General features: G+C 54.6%; 1 long non-coding RNA gene across 1 annotated transcript; it reads left to right on the forward strand.

Moving 5' to 3' along the window:
- Window positions 1–674: 674 nt before the first annotated feature.
- Window positions 675–1,112, forward strand: LOC123082078 (uncharacterized). Its single transcript, XR_006438935.1, has 3 exons — window positions 675–722; window positions 838–953; window positions 1,041–1,112. It is a non-coding gene; the product is annotated as an uncharacterized lncRNA (long non-coding RNA).
- Window positions 1,113–17,071: the final 15,959 nt, after the last annotated feature.

The raw sequence follows: 17,071 nt of genomic DNA on the forward strand, positions 1-17,071 counted from the left end.
CCCATCCTCGCCGCATCGCCACCCCGACCCCTCCCTTCCCCATCGCATCCAGATCTCCGCCGCCAACCTCCTTCCCACCCCCTCCCCGCACCCGCAGCGGCTCCCACCCTCCCTGCACCCGTGCACGCCGCCGTTGGCTCCTCCACCTCCAGGCGACGCCGAGCCCACGGTCTCCCTCCCCAAGATCGCGCCGGAGCCCGCGGTCATCCTCCACCTCCAGGCGACGCCGACACCGCGGCCACCCCGACCCCTCCCTTCCCCACCGCATCGCCACCCCCAAGCCACCTCCCTTCCCTAACCCTACACCCGTACCTCAACCTGCGCCACAACCCGTCGGATCCCCCTTCTCCGCTGCCGCTCCCCCTCCTCTCCCCTCAACCGGCGGCCAGATCCACCCACTCCCTCTCCCCACCCACTCACCGAACTCCCTCTCCGTCGCCGCCATTTAGGCTGGCAGCCATCTCCGGCGCGCAAGGCGTTAGTGACCAGGAAGGAGGCATGGAGATGAGCTTCAGGGGCGGAGGTGGAGGGGAGTGCTCGTCGTCGTCCGCGGCGTCGATATAGTTTAGCGGTGCCCATCCCCCTCCCCGCCTCCCACCCCCTCGCCGCCGCCTCCTCCTTCCTCCAGCACTATGTATCCAACCTCGCCTCTCGCTTCGCCGCCCCGTGCTCGCCGCCCCGCACTCTGGTCTCAAGAGCTCGCCAGAATGGTCGCCCACAGGGTAAGCTCCTCCTCCCTCTCTCTTCCCCGCCCCGCCGTCCTCCCCCAGTCCTCTAGATCTGCCGCGCCGTCGATCTTACCCCCATCGTGGCTGACCTCTCTTTGTTTGCGTGCAGTTCCACCAGTACCAGGTGGTGGGTCGCGCGCTGCCGACCCCCGGCGATGAGCAGCCCAAGATCTACCGCATGAAGCTCTGGGCCACCAACGAGGTTCGCGCCAAGTCCAAGTTCTGGTCAGTCTCCTCCCGCGACCTCGATCTTCCTCGCGCGCTGGTTTCGTCGGTGCTTATGTGTTTGATTGTTTGGTTGTTTGCGCGCAGGTACTTCCTGAGGAAGCTCAAGAAGGTGAAGAAGGCCAACGGCCAGATGCTCGCCATCAACGAGGTATATCACTTCTCTCCAGTTGCCATGATCCGTGGATGCAACTTTAACTGTGCTGGCTGGTACTAACTGCCGTGGTTGTGCAATAGATCATTTTAGGTATCGTGTTGGTCTTGTGTATGGCGAAGACACTTGATTTTAGTTGCTGCATAGGGAGATGTATGCAGCGTTGCAGTGTTCTAGCTTTAACCAAACGGTAGAATAATATTGTTTCTGTGGATCGTGCCGAGGTTTTGGTGGTTTCTACTGAAGGTCCTTGGTTCCTTACTAGGTCATGTATATTGGTCGTGACCTCACTTGTATGTTAGGTTTAGTTCGTGTGTTCTTTGATGTTGCTGAAATAGGGTATTTGGTAGATTTATACCAGATCATGTAAGTTGGTTCTGGCCTCATTCGGTGTGAATTTAAATTGAACGAGCCGCTCTCTTAAACAACACTGCGACACTAAGTTCACTTTGCTCTTGTCTTGTTATGTAATAAGTGTTCTCAGTTGGTATCAAATGCGGTACCCTGTTCACCCTGCTTCTGTTATGTTACAAGTGTTTTGAATTAAGTCCATAAATGATTGTTGTCCAGTGCACACAGTAGCACTGCAAAATGCAAGTATGCTGATTATTTTTTGAAAACTCTATATATTATTTCTAGCATCTTATACATGTAAAAAGAGAGTTAGAAAATGTGAATTAAGTGTAACCATGAGCTTTTTTTGTTCTTGTACTCTTTGTATGTTCCTGGTCGCCACCACCGACTGCGAGCGGGGGTCCTGGTCCTCTCCCTCGTCGTCCTCGGCGGCGGCATCGTGGCTTGGCGCCATCGCCATGCCCTGCGTCAACGTCATGATCAGCTTCACGGATCGCCGTCTTCACGGTACGCACGCACACATTTCTGAAATCCACAATCAACAGTTTGGTGTATGCGCTGACTACTGAATCATGAGACATGCGTGTGGTTGTGCTTGTGCAGAGGTTGGTCGAAGAGGGCTGGAGTTCATGCTGTTCCTGTTGTCCCTGTTCGTGTTCCTCTTCGGTACCTCCTAGTTCATCTTCGACCTCATCCTAGTGAGATTTCCATCCAACCCTCCCCGTCCCCATGGTGCTCTTTCTAGTTAGTACTCGTCCGAGAGAGTTGCTTGGAGTAACTATACTCAAGATGCAGTTGCAGTAGGATTAGTTGCTTGGAGTATTTAACAAGACCAAACAAGATTTAACTTGTCAAGATTTAACAATATTTCTTAGTAAAGCTGAGTAGAGTATATATTCTGAACATGAAAGCATAAATATTCTCAGCATAAGTACATGATTAGGAGTATCATGCTTCTGAATATCTCCAAGCTGGATATTTCCATTAAACATGTTTCTGAATACCTCCCATATATATTTCCGTTAGTCTGCTTAGTGCATCATTAAGATTATAAGCATCATTTTCATTGAATCCTGGTTACATATTTGTGTGTACTCAAGTTGAAAATGGGACTTGGAATAATATGCAAGTTTCATCTTTTCTATTGCAGCGAGTGGGTCGGTTATGCACTGGCAGCATCCTTGTATGAATGAGTATATCGTCTTAACTATCTGGGGACAAAAATCATTGTATTAGCTGAATTTGTGTTATCTTTCTAAATAACTTGTCCTTTTTTTTGAATGTTCTGTTCATAATATATTGGCTCCAGTGTTTTGATTCTTCTCTTCTGATTCATGTAACAGGGCGACGGCCGAAGGCATGATGATAGTTCTATTGCTGTCCTAGTGTAGCGAAGGTAGCCTAGTTGACTATGGTCGCATAGTTAGTCATGCATACAGTTTCATCTGACTGGAGCAGGAGCCCAGTTTGTGCTGATTGTCAATTCTCATTGTGATTGTCCCTATATTTGTGTGACTGATTGTATTTGTATCTGTGTTGTAACTGTGTCATGACAGAAGGAGCCCAGTATATTTGTATGACTGTGATTGATTCTCGCTGTTGTTATTTGAAATATTACTTGTGTTTTCTGTCTGTTCTTATTTAAACATGGTTATTTATTTCTGTCAAATTGTCAAATTGTAATCTGAATAATATAATGCTACCAAAAGGGTCCCACTTTAATAGAACCTGACAACTGGGACCCATCTGACTAGTGGACCCTTCTTTTGGGAAAAAAGAAAAACTAAATTCGTTTAGACAAAAAGGCCACAACCCAACAATAAAAAGGCTGCAATATTGGACTTGGCCCATGAACCCAACCAAAAATTGACAGACAGAAAAAAACACAAATAGGCTAAATTGTTGGGCTAGGCCCATGTAGAAAATCGAATTGGACCGGGCTGAATCTTGTGCCACGTCAGATTGCCACGCTGGATGCCTACGTGGCCTGGAGAGGTTGCTACTGACCAAAACGCCACAGTAGATGTATTTTGGTCATAAACGTTTGCGACCATTCCAGAAGAAAGGTCGCTATAGTCAGTTTACGACGCCCAGCTTTTGACCTTATGTTTTTGGTCACAAAAAGGTCATAAATGGAAATTTGTGACCATTCAGTGACCAATAGTGGTGGTCATAAGTTGACATATTTCTTGTAGTGTCTCTTGGCTTCCAGATTCTCCCTTCTTGATTGCCCCCTACCCTGGGGGTGGCTAGTCCTATTTATAGGCAAAGGCCCTGGGCCTCTTCCCAAATATTGAGCAGGAAGGGCGCCAACAATTGGCCATTTTGAAGGGGAACATATGGTACACATATCCTGACTAAAGTAGGTCCTCGCCTGCCAAAGGCTCTGGTGGTGACGCTGGCTTGGGCTCCACAATGACTTCCTCCCTGCCGTTGGACTGGTCTTGGTCTCGTTGCACCAAAACGGGTGCCTTTGCTTGATGCTCTCGCCTGCGCTTGCTCCCTTTACACCAAAGAGGAAAGGAGGACACTGCGCGGCTGGCGCCCGCCTGGCGCCTTTGGTCGTCATGGCTTGCGTCACGGGCACCTCGCGAGGTACCCCGCCTTGATCTCTCCACCTCCTCGCGAGCCGGCCTGATGAGGCCGTGCCTGAGGAAGTTCCGTGTCATCCGCCCCGCGAGGCTTGGCCCCTCGCGAGGGTCTTGGGTCTGTGTCGATGAAGATGGGCTGTGCTGGCCCCCCTTTGAGCCACGCCGCAGGCCACAGGAAGGCAAGGCTGGGGACCCCCGTTCCCAGAACGCCAACAGTAGCCCCCGGGCCCAAGGCGCGCCCGAACTTGGCCGTGTAGGGAGGTGAAAGGGCAAGAGCAAAGCTCCGCGGGCCCTAATAGCCTGCGGCCTTGGGCGCCGCGTGGCGGTTGATTGGACGTGGGTGGCACTGTTCCCCCATGCCCCCTTATTTTGCGCCATGCTAGGCGGACTCGTAGTCGTACACAGCCACTCCCCTTTCTGTTGCTCGAGCGCCCTCTGTCCTTCCTCCTCTCGAACTCCAGCTTCTGTTTTCAACCCAATCTCGAACCTTCCCCCCTTCCCATCCTCCGCCTTGCTCGCCGCTGTTGGTGGCCCCCACCGAGGGCTTGGGCAAGGTCAGCTCGGCTCTGGCCACTATCTTCAACGAATGCGGGAGGACGACGGCCTGGCCTGCGTCCCACTTCTCCATCGACAGGATAGTCACCGAGGTCCAGTATTTTGCCGACGCCCTATGGGCGGGTCTGGTTCCCCCCTTTTCTGATTTCTTCAATGTCGTGCTTTCCCACTATCAGATCCACATGATGCATCTGGGTCCTGAATCCATCACCCTCCTTTCGGTCTTCGCCTTTGTTTGCGAGGCAATGATGGGCATCCTTCCTTCGGTTGCCTTGCTGCGCCACTTCTTCTCTCTATGCCTTGTCGACCCTACCCAATGTTGGGCGTGCGTGAGCTTCGTTGCCGCGTCTGAGACAGCGGCCTTAGGGATTGACTTCAGGCTCCCTCTGCCCGCGGCTGGGTTTCGCGAGCGGTGGCTGTATGTGGATGCAGGGGTGCCCAGCCCCCTGCTATCGGAGCCAACTTCGCCAGCTGTCCCCAATTCGGGCTGGGGCCAGGAGACGCTTGAGAGCCCCTGGCTCGTCTTCGTCTGGCACCGCTTCGCGTTCTTGAGGTCGCTTGGCGTGACAGCGCCCAAGGTGGTGAAGGAGTTCCTGCTTCGCCGCATTGCTCCTATCCAACGCCACTCCCGCCGGATGTGGGCCTTCAACGGGCGTGATGATCGTATGAGGCTCCAGGAAGAGGACCTGACGCCTGAAGTGCTGAGGACAGTGCTCTTGATCCTGACTGGGAACCCCAACCCTGGCAGCATCCAGCAGGGAGGGGCCTTGCTATACCTCTGCCAGAACAGGGGCGATTTTGTGAATCAGATGCCTATCTTTGATGAGTCGGGGCCGCGCCCCGCCGGCCTCCGGGGGCCTCGCGAGAACCCAGGATGGTGACTGCCCTTCCAGTCGGCCAAGGCGACTCTTCCTCAGGTGGCGGAGCAGGGAGGCGTGAGGCGCCAGAGGCCGAGGGGGCTCCCGGCGGGGTGACAGCACCGGGCGATGCTTATGAGGGAGCAGCTCTTGGGGCCCGTGCCGCTGAGGCTGAGGGCGGCAAGCAGCTGCCCTCAGCGCCTGCGGCTGAGACCCCTGAGGCTCCAGTCGCTTCTCTTGGCGAGGCGACTGGCAGTACGCATCAGGCAGGCTCCCCTGACGCGGATCGCCTTGACGCTTCGTCCTCGTCGCAGGTTGATCCCTGCGCTCAACTCTTGGGCCGCTTCCGCGTGGACTTTGAGGCCCTCCGGAAGAGAAGGGAGGCCCTGGGCGACGATTACCCTTGTCGCCTGCTGAAGCGTAGGAAGTACTTCGCCACTGATGAGTAAGCCTTCTCCTTTTCCAGCTCCCGATCCTTCTATTGCTTTTACTGATCCTTGCTCCGCGGGCTCCTTCCAGCCGAGCTTGCGGAGGCGCATCGAGGCCCTGCGCACTGAGGCGCATCGAGGCCGTGTGCACCTCGCGATCCTCCTTCGCGGGCCTTCTCGTGGCATAGCCAGCCTGCCGTAGGCTTCTCACCTGGTTGTGGACTGCGACTGGCTGAGGCGCTCCCTGCGCTCTTCATCTGGCGACGGGCTGGCTCCAGGCCCGGCTTCTGGCGTGGCGTACCAGGCCGTCGCGAGGGTGCCAGCCCCCAGCCCCGTGCCCAGAGGGGGAGTGCTGATCCGTGGCCCCCGACGCTTGCTTGGGGCATATGATGGTGTGGAAGACGTGCTCGAGCGCGCCCGGGAGCGTCGCGCTCTTCGCCAAGGATTCCTTCGAAGGGCGGCTGACGCGGTGAGCCTGCTTAGTGAGGATCTTGCTGATGAAGACGCGCGCCTTGAGGCCAAGGGCCTGCACCTGGCTGCAGAGAGGCGCGAGCTGGAGGGCACCATCGCCCTTGCGCGCCATCAGCACGATCTTGACGATGAAGAGGCCAAGGCGTCGCTGGTGGCCTCTCGGGAGGCCCGATCTTGGGTCGCTGAGGAGGCCCGGGAAGCTGACCGGCGGCGAGAGGCGGCGGAGGAGCGGGCTCAGGAGCTCCTGGCCTGGTGCCACTCACTGGAGGAGCAAGTGGAGCTGCGCGAGGCAGCCCTCGCGTCGATGAAGGTGGCCTCTGGCGACCCAGCAGAGCTCCAGAAGCGTGAGGAGGCACTGACGCTGGAAGTCGCCGAACGTACCCGCGAGTACGAGCGTCTGGAGACGAGGGAGCGCTTGGTGACGCAGGCAGAGGATGATGTCGCTGCACGGGAAGCCCGTGTCCTTGAGGAGGTTGGACGTCGGGTGGCGATGGCGCGCTTGGACCTCGAGCGCGAGTCCGAGGAGAGGCTGGGGTTGATCCGGGCCGAGGCTGAAGGTAGGACTGCTGCCCCGAGGGCCAAGCTGGAGGAAGCGACGCGGCATGCCGATGCTCTTCGGGACGCCCTTGAAGTAGTGCAAGGGGAGTCAACCACCTCCCAGGCCGAGGTGCTCCTTCTTCGCCATCGAGTGGAGGAGGCTGAAGCCGACGCACGCTAGAATGCGGACGAGATACGTCAACGGCAGATCCTGGAGCATGAGCACGTCCCCATGCTCACCATGCTCCGGGAGAGAGCCAACACAGCCTTGGGCAACATCTGTGAGGCGGCTGTTGGCGAGCCGCACGCAGTCAACTACGCCGGCAACCGTCAGTTCTTCACCGACGTGGTGACGCAGCTAGAGGCGCGGTCGGTCAGGGCCGACAAGTTCGTGGAGGAGAGGAGCCGCGCCCTGCTCGGGCGTGCCTTTTCTCGGGTCTTCAGCCATCTCCAGAACATGGATCCCCACTTCGATTTCGATGCCGCCAACGCCCCAGTCCCCCAGGCCGTCCGAGACGACCTGGCGCACTAGGTGGAAGACAATGTGGATGCTCCTGTTAGGGTCTTCGCTTCAGACGACGACAGCGTGATCGTGGCTGCCGACGAGGGCGGTGTGGTGAACGGCCCTGACACCGCTGGCGGCGACGCAGACAGCGATGGCGAGTCCAGCGACGCCAGCAACGGTTCGGATGGTGCTCCTGAGGATGCATTGGGGGATTTATCCGACTGATCATGCATTGTTCCTGTTTCCTTACCCTGCATGAATAGAACTCAGGTTTTGGCCTGATGGCTGTGAGAGCATTTTGGGAGGGGGAGCCCCTCATGTAAAACTTGTGTTCATCGTATTAGTAGATGTTACATTGCACATGCGCCCGCGCCAAGTGGTTGGCTAAGCGACGTGCTGGTTGGCTAGTTTACCTTCGTCCTGTGCGGGCCCTGAGGTAGCCTGTGGGAGGCTGTGGTGTCCCGAGTGTTCCTTGATCGAATCCGTAGGATCTGCAGTAAAAACCCCTCCTAAGAGGACGCGGCGGCGGTAGTCTGGGCTGCACGCAAGCTAGGCCTGACCCGGCTCGCGAGGGGCTCACGAGGGGAGGCAGCTGAGGCGAAGTGGTAATCAAAATGCGAGAAATTGCTCGAACGAGACTAAGCACCCCTTCCCCGAACACACGCAAATCTCAAATTCGAATCCAACTTGAATCCAGCGGGGGAAAGTGACAACCAAAGGGAAAAGCGACGAAAGCAGACAAAAGGCCGCGTCCGGCACCTAATCTAGTCTTGGACGTCTTCTCACCAGCGCGGAGCTAAGTACTGCCACTGGGCGTGGGAGGGAGCCCCAGGGCCTGAGGCCGGCACCCCTGAGACTCTGGGGCGTGTACAGCCCCACTCATTATTATGTGAGAGTGTCACGGGGCGGCGAGCTTCACAGGCACTGGGCCTTCTTCACAGGTACCGACCTTGCTTCATATTGCCAGACGAGGGCCCCGCCTTGCGCCACACTCTAGTGCCATCAACGACGACCGGAAACCAGGACGCCGCCGATGGGGTAGAGCGGTCGCCAGCGGTTCCCCCGACGACCACGGGTCCTCCGCCAGGGGCAGGCCCTGAGGCACCTCCCCAGCGGAGGGCCTACCTCCTGCGAACACCTTGCTCCGAACGCCGTGGTGGTGATGTCGGATCTCGGCCCCTCTCCTGCAGCCCCCTGCGCCCTCCTCCCGAGGGGTAGGAGACTGTGGGAGCGGGGCAGCTGCTCGCTGTGGCGACCTGCACCTCCTGCGATCCATGATTAGCGTATGCCTACTCCTGAGGAATTAGCGGTACCCGATAATCGTTGCCTCCAGTTGGCCAGTGGGACCGTCACGGGGCTCCTAGAAGGGCTCAGCTTCTGGCGCCTCGTCCCCCCAGCTTGGGCTGAGGAGCGAGCCTTGTTCGCCCTCGTGAGGGTGTCCTTGGTCCATCATGAGGGGCACGTATTCTTCTGGCATCGTCATCCCGAGGCCATGCCGTAGTGCTCCGAGTGCCACGCAGTCCTGCTTGACGCGCCCACCGTGGGGTGGTAGCGCGGCTGTCCACTGGGGCCGTGGGTCGCATCGAGTCCTTCTTCTTCGCGGACCGGGAGCGGGGGCAGCGCCACCGCCAGTCCGGTGCCAACAGCTTCACCGGCGTTGGGGTAGCCTTGGAGCCCGCGGGCGCGCGCGGAGCCCCCGCGCGGGCTGCCCTGGGCTTGAGATGGGAGCTGGGTGCAGAAGGGGTGAGCCCTCGAGGCGGCGAAGCCCAGGAGCTCTGCCACCCGCTCCAGCAGCACGTCGCGGCCGCCCTCCAGCAGCCTGCACTGCAGCAGCTCTCGGGCCACCGTGAGCGCGACCCTCGAGTCCGCCTGCTCCCGGCGGGTGTAGGGTGTCATGGTCGCGGCGTGATTGGAGGCCCTTGTTGCCGACCGCGCCTGCCGCGGTGTGAGAGCTGTCGAAGCCTGTCCGCGTCGCCCGCGGCCCGCAGCGCCCTGCGGACCGCGAGCTGCCTGGGGCACGAGGTCGCCCGAGGCGAGCGGCTCTACGCGGGCGGGCCACGCCGCTCATGGATCTGGGTTGCCCTCCTGGTCGCCGGACATGGTGATGACGACGCGACGGGACACTAAGCGGTGGAAGGTGGATTCCGGTGCACCCCTACCTGGCGCGCCAAATGTCGGATTTCGGGTTCCGGCAAACCATTGAGGTTCGAACACTGGGGTGCACGCGGAGATTTCGCCTTCTACCTACCTGCACCCCTCCGCCTCGCTAAGATCTAAGCTATGAAAAGAACAACACAAGAGACACAAGGTTTATACTGGTTTGGGCCACCGTTGTGGTGTAATACCCTACTCCAGTGTGTGGTGTGGTGGATTGCCTCTTGGGCTGATGATGATGAGCAATACAAGGAAGAACAGCCTCGCGAGGGTCTGTTCTTGGCTGGGGGGATGAACTGCTAGGAGGAGTTCAGTCGCCCTTCTCTCTCTCTGTGTGTGATGCTACTCGATCCGATCCTAGCTAGTTTCTCTATTGGCTTCCAGATTCTCCCTTCTTGATTGCCCCCCTACCCTGGGGATGGCTAGTCCTATTTATAGGCAAAGTCCCTGGGCCTCTTCCCAAATATTGAGCGGGAAGGGCGCCAACAATTGGCCATTTTGAAGGGGAACATCCGGTACACTTATCCTGACTAAAGTTGGTCCTCGCCTGCCAAAGGCTCTGGTGGTGACGCTAGCTTGGGCTCCACAATGACTTCCTCCCTGCCGTTGGACTGGTCTTGGTCTCGTTGCACCGAAACGGGTGCCTTTGCTTGATGCTCTCGCCTGCGCTTGCTCCCTTTGCACCAAAGAGGAAAGGAGGACACTGCGTGGCTGGCACCCGCCTGGCGCCTTTGGTCATCATGGCTTGCGTCACGGGCACCTCGCGAGGTACCCCACCTTGATCTCTCCGCCTCCTCGCGAGCCGGCCTGATGAGGCCGTGCCTGAGGAAGTTCCGTGTCGTCCGCCCCACGAGGCTTGGCCCCTCACGAGGGTCTTGGGTCTATGTCGATGAAGATGGGCCGTGCTGGGCCCCCCTTTGAGCCACGCCGCAGGCCGCAGGCAGGCAAGGCTGGGGACCCCCGACAGCGTAAATGAAGCCCTTGTGTTCAATGGCATCAGAGAACCATGGAGGATGTATGATCCTGCGATGGACGTGCAGATTTATCCACTTACCGCAGTGACCTGTCAGATAGGCGAGACCGCGGTTGAAGAACGCAATTAGCCTGAAGTCTTTATAATTTGCAGATCTTGTGGGCACTTGGCAGATTACAACCTTGAGCAAATCAAACTTGGTATCATGTTGGCTAATGTAAGATTCCAAGTATTCTAGGCCGCAGTGCCAAAGCAGTGCAGTGTTAATCGAAGGAATGGGGATCAATCGTCGGGTGTAGACCTCCACGAGCATCCAGCTGCCGCAACCGTCGACGAGCATCATCCAAGACGTGTTCATGCCGACCCAGTACATACCGTTAATGTAGTTGAGGCTGACGGGGATCGGATCGCAGTCAAGGGGGTTGATGCTTGCCACCCTACAGTCGTTATGCTGCGTGACACGCCGTTTCTGAAGATCAGACGGCATCAGCAAGAAAGGAGCTGGCTTAAAAAGCTCCGGCCTAAGGGCTTTTAGTAAATGGTACAGCCCCGACGAGCACGCGGCGAGCGGCATGGTACTGAGATTGTCCACACACGAAACAATGAGCTTGATTACCTCTGTGGGGAGCGAATTCTAGCCACTCTTTCGGCAGACGCTGCTCGGTTCTGCCATTGTTAGTGCTTGGGTTTCGGGCGAGGGGGAGGCGCCTTAGCAGGGATGGAAGATTGGACGAGATTATGTGCGGACAAACATGGAGAAGCAAATATGTGCTGCGGGAAGTGGACAGGTGATGATGACTACAACATGCCGCTTGACTTACGAGACACATACCAGCAGCGTAGGGTCATGTCGATGCCAGACAACTTGCTTGAGTGATCACAGTACTGGTACTCCCTACAATGCTATGCCCTAACTTGCTTGAGTAGAGTAGTAGAGTAGGACTCTGCTCTACTACTAGCACCGGAGGAGTAGTATATTCTAATCTAAAATAGTTACAAACTTCAATGCCTGAGCGTGGAACGACTACGAACCGTGCTCAAAGACCGTGTCTACGTGGTGTTTGGACATGGGCGACAACCTCAACGCCAACGGTGCTGCTCCCGTTGCACCATATGTGTTTCTGTCCTTCCTGTTCGAAATCGTGGTAGAATTCATGGTTCTACTCTATATACTACTACTATGCTAGTCCACATGATTAGTTTCATCTCTGTTATAGCCGTCATGATTTATTTTGTGCTTATTCGGATTAAATCTCGTAGTAACTTGCTCATATATTCAACTGGTGCAACGTCCCCTACAGCCACTCCCGTTTCATGGACGGCCTGGTCGATGTTGGAATTTTGCTAGTAGGCCTTTATAAGGTGAGCTCTTCTACCACTTGTATGAGCATGAGAAGAGGAGACCTACACACGCGCTCCTCCTCCTCGCTCGCCTCGCCACGCCACGCCTCGTCATGACGTGCCGCGGGTTGCAGGATTGAGCTGAGCCGAGGACAGAGCTATACTCCCACGACCTACCCGGCCCGCACTATATAGTTTCTCACCACCGTTCCAGATCATTGCGCCGCCAAGCAAGTCTTCTCCATCCCTCCTTTCGGTGTGCATCGGGAGAAGGGACAGCAGGCCTCCGGAACCCCGCCTCTCGTGATCCTGTATGGGAGAGGGGCGATCAGGTTTTTGGGGAGCGCACTCGCGTGACTGCTGGCAGTGACGACTTCGTGAATGACGACTTCTTCCCTGACCACGGCAACCTCATCCTCGACATGGGTGACAATGTCAACGCCGGCAACCAGTGAGATACAGGGTGTAGGAAGCAGTTTGGGAATTTGCATGCCTTTCCAACCAGTGAGATACTCCATACAAAGTACAACAGAGAAATAACCATAGAGAAGGAAGCTAAAAGTAAACAATCAAATGAGCATTTTTTGCCTTTGTTTTGCATTGAATCGTTTCACAAGCTTGACTAGTGCTGTTTTTCTACTTTTACAAAAACCGCATCATAATGTTAAAACGTGCATTTGCACGTACATAAGTAATAGTAGTACTCCCTCCGTCTAGGTGTATAAGTCTTCCCTCCTTAGTCACGGTGCACAACCGAAGATGACTTATTGACCTGGACGGAGGGAGTAGCACAGTATGCAAGCATATATCGAGAGAGACGTGTAGTGCGATAGTATATAGTAAAGTTTGTGCTATATGCACGTACTTGCAAAATGCGTACGAATACACAAGGTTTCCAAACTTTCCCTTTTACATACTTAATTAAGGACGCTAAAAATTCCTGAATGTTCGGGATTTATCATTTGCGTCCCAAAACTAATGAGATCGCCTTACGAAACAAAAATTATACTCCTCCTAAAAGCCACGGCGCTCGCAGGAGCGCTTGCGGCGCACCACGAGTGCCCTGGTGCGCGGCCGTTTCCCAGCGCGCCGACACAACGCCTCTTCCTCAGCCTCGCAACTCGCGAGGTGCTGATTGGCGGCTTGCCGGCGGGCGAGCGCGATCTCACCGGTGTGATTATCCGGCGCCAACATGTACTCCTCCTCGCTAGAAGCGTGCACCCGGTCCACGTACCGCCAAGCGTAGATGAGGCGCTTGGGCCCGACTGCACTCAGGGCGTCGGCACGAGTGTCCTCCGCCACCCTCACGGCCCTCGCACGAGCCTTCTGCCAAAGAGCCAATTGCCTGACTCTCTCGGACGCGACATAGGCCTCCCAGACAGCTTGTTCCGCGGTGCGCTTCTCTTCCTCGGCCTTCTTCTCCGCCTCTATTTTGGCGCGCTCTGCTGGAGGCAAAGCCTCCCACAAGGCGACATCCATTTTTGTCCAAAGCTCCTCAAGGCTGGGGCGCTCGGCGGGCAGCGCGGCGTTCTCCTTGTAGCGGGGAGCCGACGCGTCCTCCGGCGCGCGTGCTGGCGAGATTGGGAATGCCAACGCGTCCACCTCGACGCGTCATGGCGAGGAGCGGAATGCTGACGCATCCTCCTCGACTAGTGGCGGCGAGGAATGGAATGGCGACGCGTCGTGTAGTGGCGAGGAGCGGAACACCGTCGCGTCCTCCTCGACTAGTGGCGGTGAGGAACGGAACGGCGACGCGTGACTGTCCATGCGGTGCAGCGAGGGGATCCTAGGGCCTGGGAGGGGCGATGCCATGGTGGTCGACGTGAGAGGGAGGGGGAGGAGATAGCGATGAACATGAACGTGAGGGGGAGGAGATAGCGATGTCGTGGGAGGCGCAATATTTATAGCGAGCAATGGCACACCTACGTAAGATATAGACTGAGCTGCACTAACTTAACTGCCGGTCCAGTTGCGTCACTGACATGTGGGCCAGACCCCTGTTGGGCCCATATGTCAGTGACCGAATGCACCTGCAGTTAAGTAGCATCTACATGGGCATATTTGTTGGAGTAAATTACGAGGGAGCGAAGGGGTGGAAATATTGTTGGTCACAACGGATTGGACGAGCGTGGGGGGAGGAGAGTCATGCATGCATATTTTTTCACACGGGGTGGAGTGGTGGGACCGCCGGAGGGAGAAGGAGAGTTTGGCAGGCATATTGTTTCCACACATGGAGAGGAAAAAATTTGGAGACGAACGGGCTTCCTGCAGGTATGGGGAATGGTGCATAATAGGTCATCTTGCATGCCCGACTAGGTATAGTCTCAAGTCATTAAAAACAAACACGCCTAACACATGTTCATCTTTCAAGGTGCACTAAATTATTGCATGCGATGATTAAGGCTAGCCATAATGGAGGTACCTTAGCTGGTATCATGCACACGGGAATAGCAAACATGCTGATGTGGCAAAGAATTAAAGAAGAGAGGGGGGTTAGAGTAACTAGAGTTCATGCATGCATTGGTAAACACATTTTTTTGTGGAGAACGACAGCACTAGTTGAGTACTTTTGCAGACTTCAAAAACTATTCCACAATGTGTCAACATTCACAATGTCAAATCAATATTTTTACACTCATTATAAAACGTAGTTCTTATACTCCCTCCTTCCATCTATATAGGGCCTAATGTGTTTTTCAAGACCGCCTTTGACTATTGATAAAATTAATACTACATGGCATGAATAATGTGAAAATTATATCATTGAAAGCTCCTTTCACATACGAATTTGATGATGTGTGTAAGTTGCATGTCATATATTATTGCTCTAACATTTGGTCAAAGTTAGCCTCGAAAAACGCATTAGGCCCTATATAGATGGAAGGAGGGAGTACTCATTATAATCAGTACTCCCTCCATCTAGGTGAGCAAGTCATCTTAGATTGTGCACTGTGACCAAGGAGGAGGGGAAAACGAGAGATCTTAATGTTTATTTGCTAATTAATAGCATTGCATGCAATGGACTAACCACTCCATGTCGTGTTTGGTAGTCTCAAGTCATTAAAAGCATGCACACCCACATCTCCTATTGGTTGATATGTCAAGAAATAAGAAACGAGGTAGAAGTTAATGCACCACGTCTAAGTGTTTTGGGTGTATTGTAGATATTGATATTTTTAGTATAAATTTGGTCGTGGGATTTCATTGATGCCTGTCAAAGCGTTGACAGGTCTGCTATGCGCGACCTGAAGATGAAAGCGTTGAGCATCTCGAAATTGATCAACAATCTTCAATTGTCAAAGATTAGCCGTTCGGCCAATAAGGTGGCACACTTAATCGCTAAGTATAGCTTTGACAATAGATTAGATGGTATTCTTGTAAATAACGTACCGCCTTGTGTGGTGAAGATTGTATAGAATGAGTGTACTGGTGTGGCTGGTTAATTAATATATGGTGCTGTTCAAAAAAAGTATAAATTTGGTCAAACACTTTGCAAACGGTTGACGGGAGTAAAAAGGACCAGAGGGAGTATCATGCATGCGGAGTAGGCAAAAAAATTGCTTGTCTAAAAAAAGGCAAAAAAATTGCTCATTTATAGTTGGTCGAAGTCTCAAAGGGCACGACCGCGCGAGGGAGGCGAAGGTCGTGGGAGGCGCGACGTTTGACGGAATTAAGTGAAGTTACATCCACACACCGGCATGGCGTGCGAACAGGCAGAAGCTATACCGTCAGGCCTACGATATGGGTCTAGTAGACATGACATCTAGTGGGTCCCGCATAGTTCTCGAGAACTCTTTGGGGGCTTGCAGCCGTTTATCCATCGGGCAAGCCAGCAACCCCATGCCGTTTGCACGCCCTACTCGTCCCCGTCTTCTACATTACAACAGTTCGCTCCCAGTCGTCCCGTCCTTTCACATTAGTTCGCTCCCAGTTTTTTTTTGCGGGGTACAACAGTTCAACTTCTCCTAACCCTCCTCCAAAATCCATGTCCTCCCAAACCTCCATGGTCGCCGCTGAGTACCAGGTTAGAGCCATCACAGGCGATCAGTTCATCGTCATCTACACACGTGGATCCGAGACGGTGAAAGCATGGCTTGCTCGCTTCCTACGCATGTTCAACAGTTCAACGGATGAGTGGGTCGCTGGGCTAGATGTTGAGTACACCACAGTCCGGGGACGAGAGAAGCATCTAAAGGACGAAGAGAGGAAGAAGCCTGCTGTGATCCAGGTTTGCGTACATAACGTTTGCTTGGTCTACCACATATGCCATGCCGACGTTGAGTGCCAGGATTTTAAGAACTTCCTCAAGGACAAAAGAGTGAAATTCGTTACTGTAGGCTTTAAGAACGACAGTGACGTCCTGCGTCAGATAGGTCTCATTGTAGGCCAGCCCTTCGATCTCCAGAAGGCAAGCCTGGTGTCCTCCTCTCAACCTTCAATGCTGACCCTGGCAGCAGCCATGATTGATCCTTCGTACGCTAAACTGAAGAAACCTCATCACGAGTTTCATCATGCATGGGAGTCGAAGACATTAGATGAAGATCACATCCTGTACGCAACAATGGATGCCTACCTTTGTTTAAATATCTACAAGGGTTGGATCAAGAAGCAGAGCCCAGTGTCCGGTTCAAGCAAAGAAGCGTCGGCGAAGAGGAAGAGGAAGAGGGACGAGGACGGACTCGAGGACGTGGACTCGGACTCCAAGTAGGTGGTAGTGCCGTCGCTCATGCTGGTTCTACTGCAGTGTCAAGCGGACTAGTTGCTTATTAGTTTATTTTCAAGGGTGTGTTTTGCTGAGGCCCCATCAGAACTATGTTTATGTTCTTTCTCGTTATTTGAACTCTTTAGTACGTACAGTAGTACTAGTACTATGTCTTACTACTGTTCTTCTTGCAGTTAGTACTACTACTCGTATCTTCGTGTTCCTACTGTACTTAATACGTTCGTACTAGTAGTATAATTTGGGTCCGTTGATTTGTGAAAGAAGTTCGACGGAGCGAAGGAAGAAGACGGCAGAAGAGGTGGAAGAAGCCCTTCTAGCCATCCATGTTGCATCAAACGGCTCACATGAGTCGACTGACCCAAATTGCTCCTTCAGATTGTAGGATCCACGTGGAATTCAAGGTCTTGAAGGTAGATTCCGCGTCCACACCCGGTTTGCGGGCTCGACGCGCGCACGACCGGCTTCCGCCACGACA

The sequence above is a fragment of the Triticum aestivum genome, chromosome 4A (assembly GCF_018294505.1).
Source record: "Triticum aestivum cultivar Chinese Spring chromosome 4A, IWGSC CS RefSeq v2.1, whole genome shotgun sequence".
Lineage (NCBI taxonomy): Eukaryota > Viridiplantae > Streptophyta > Magnoliopsida > Poales > Poaceae > Triticum > Triticum aestivum.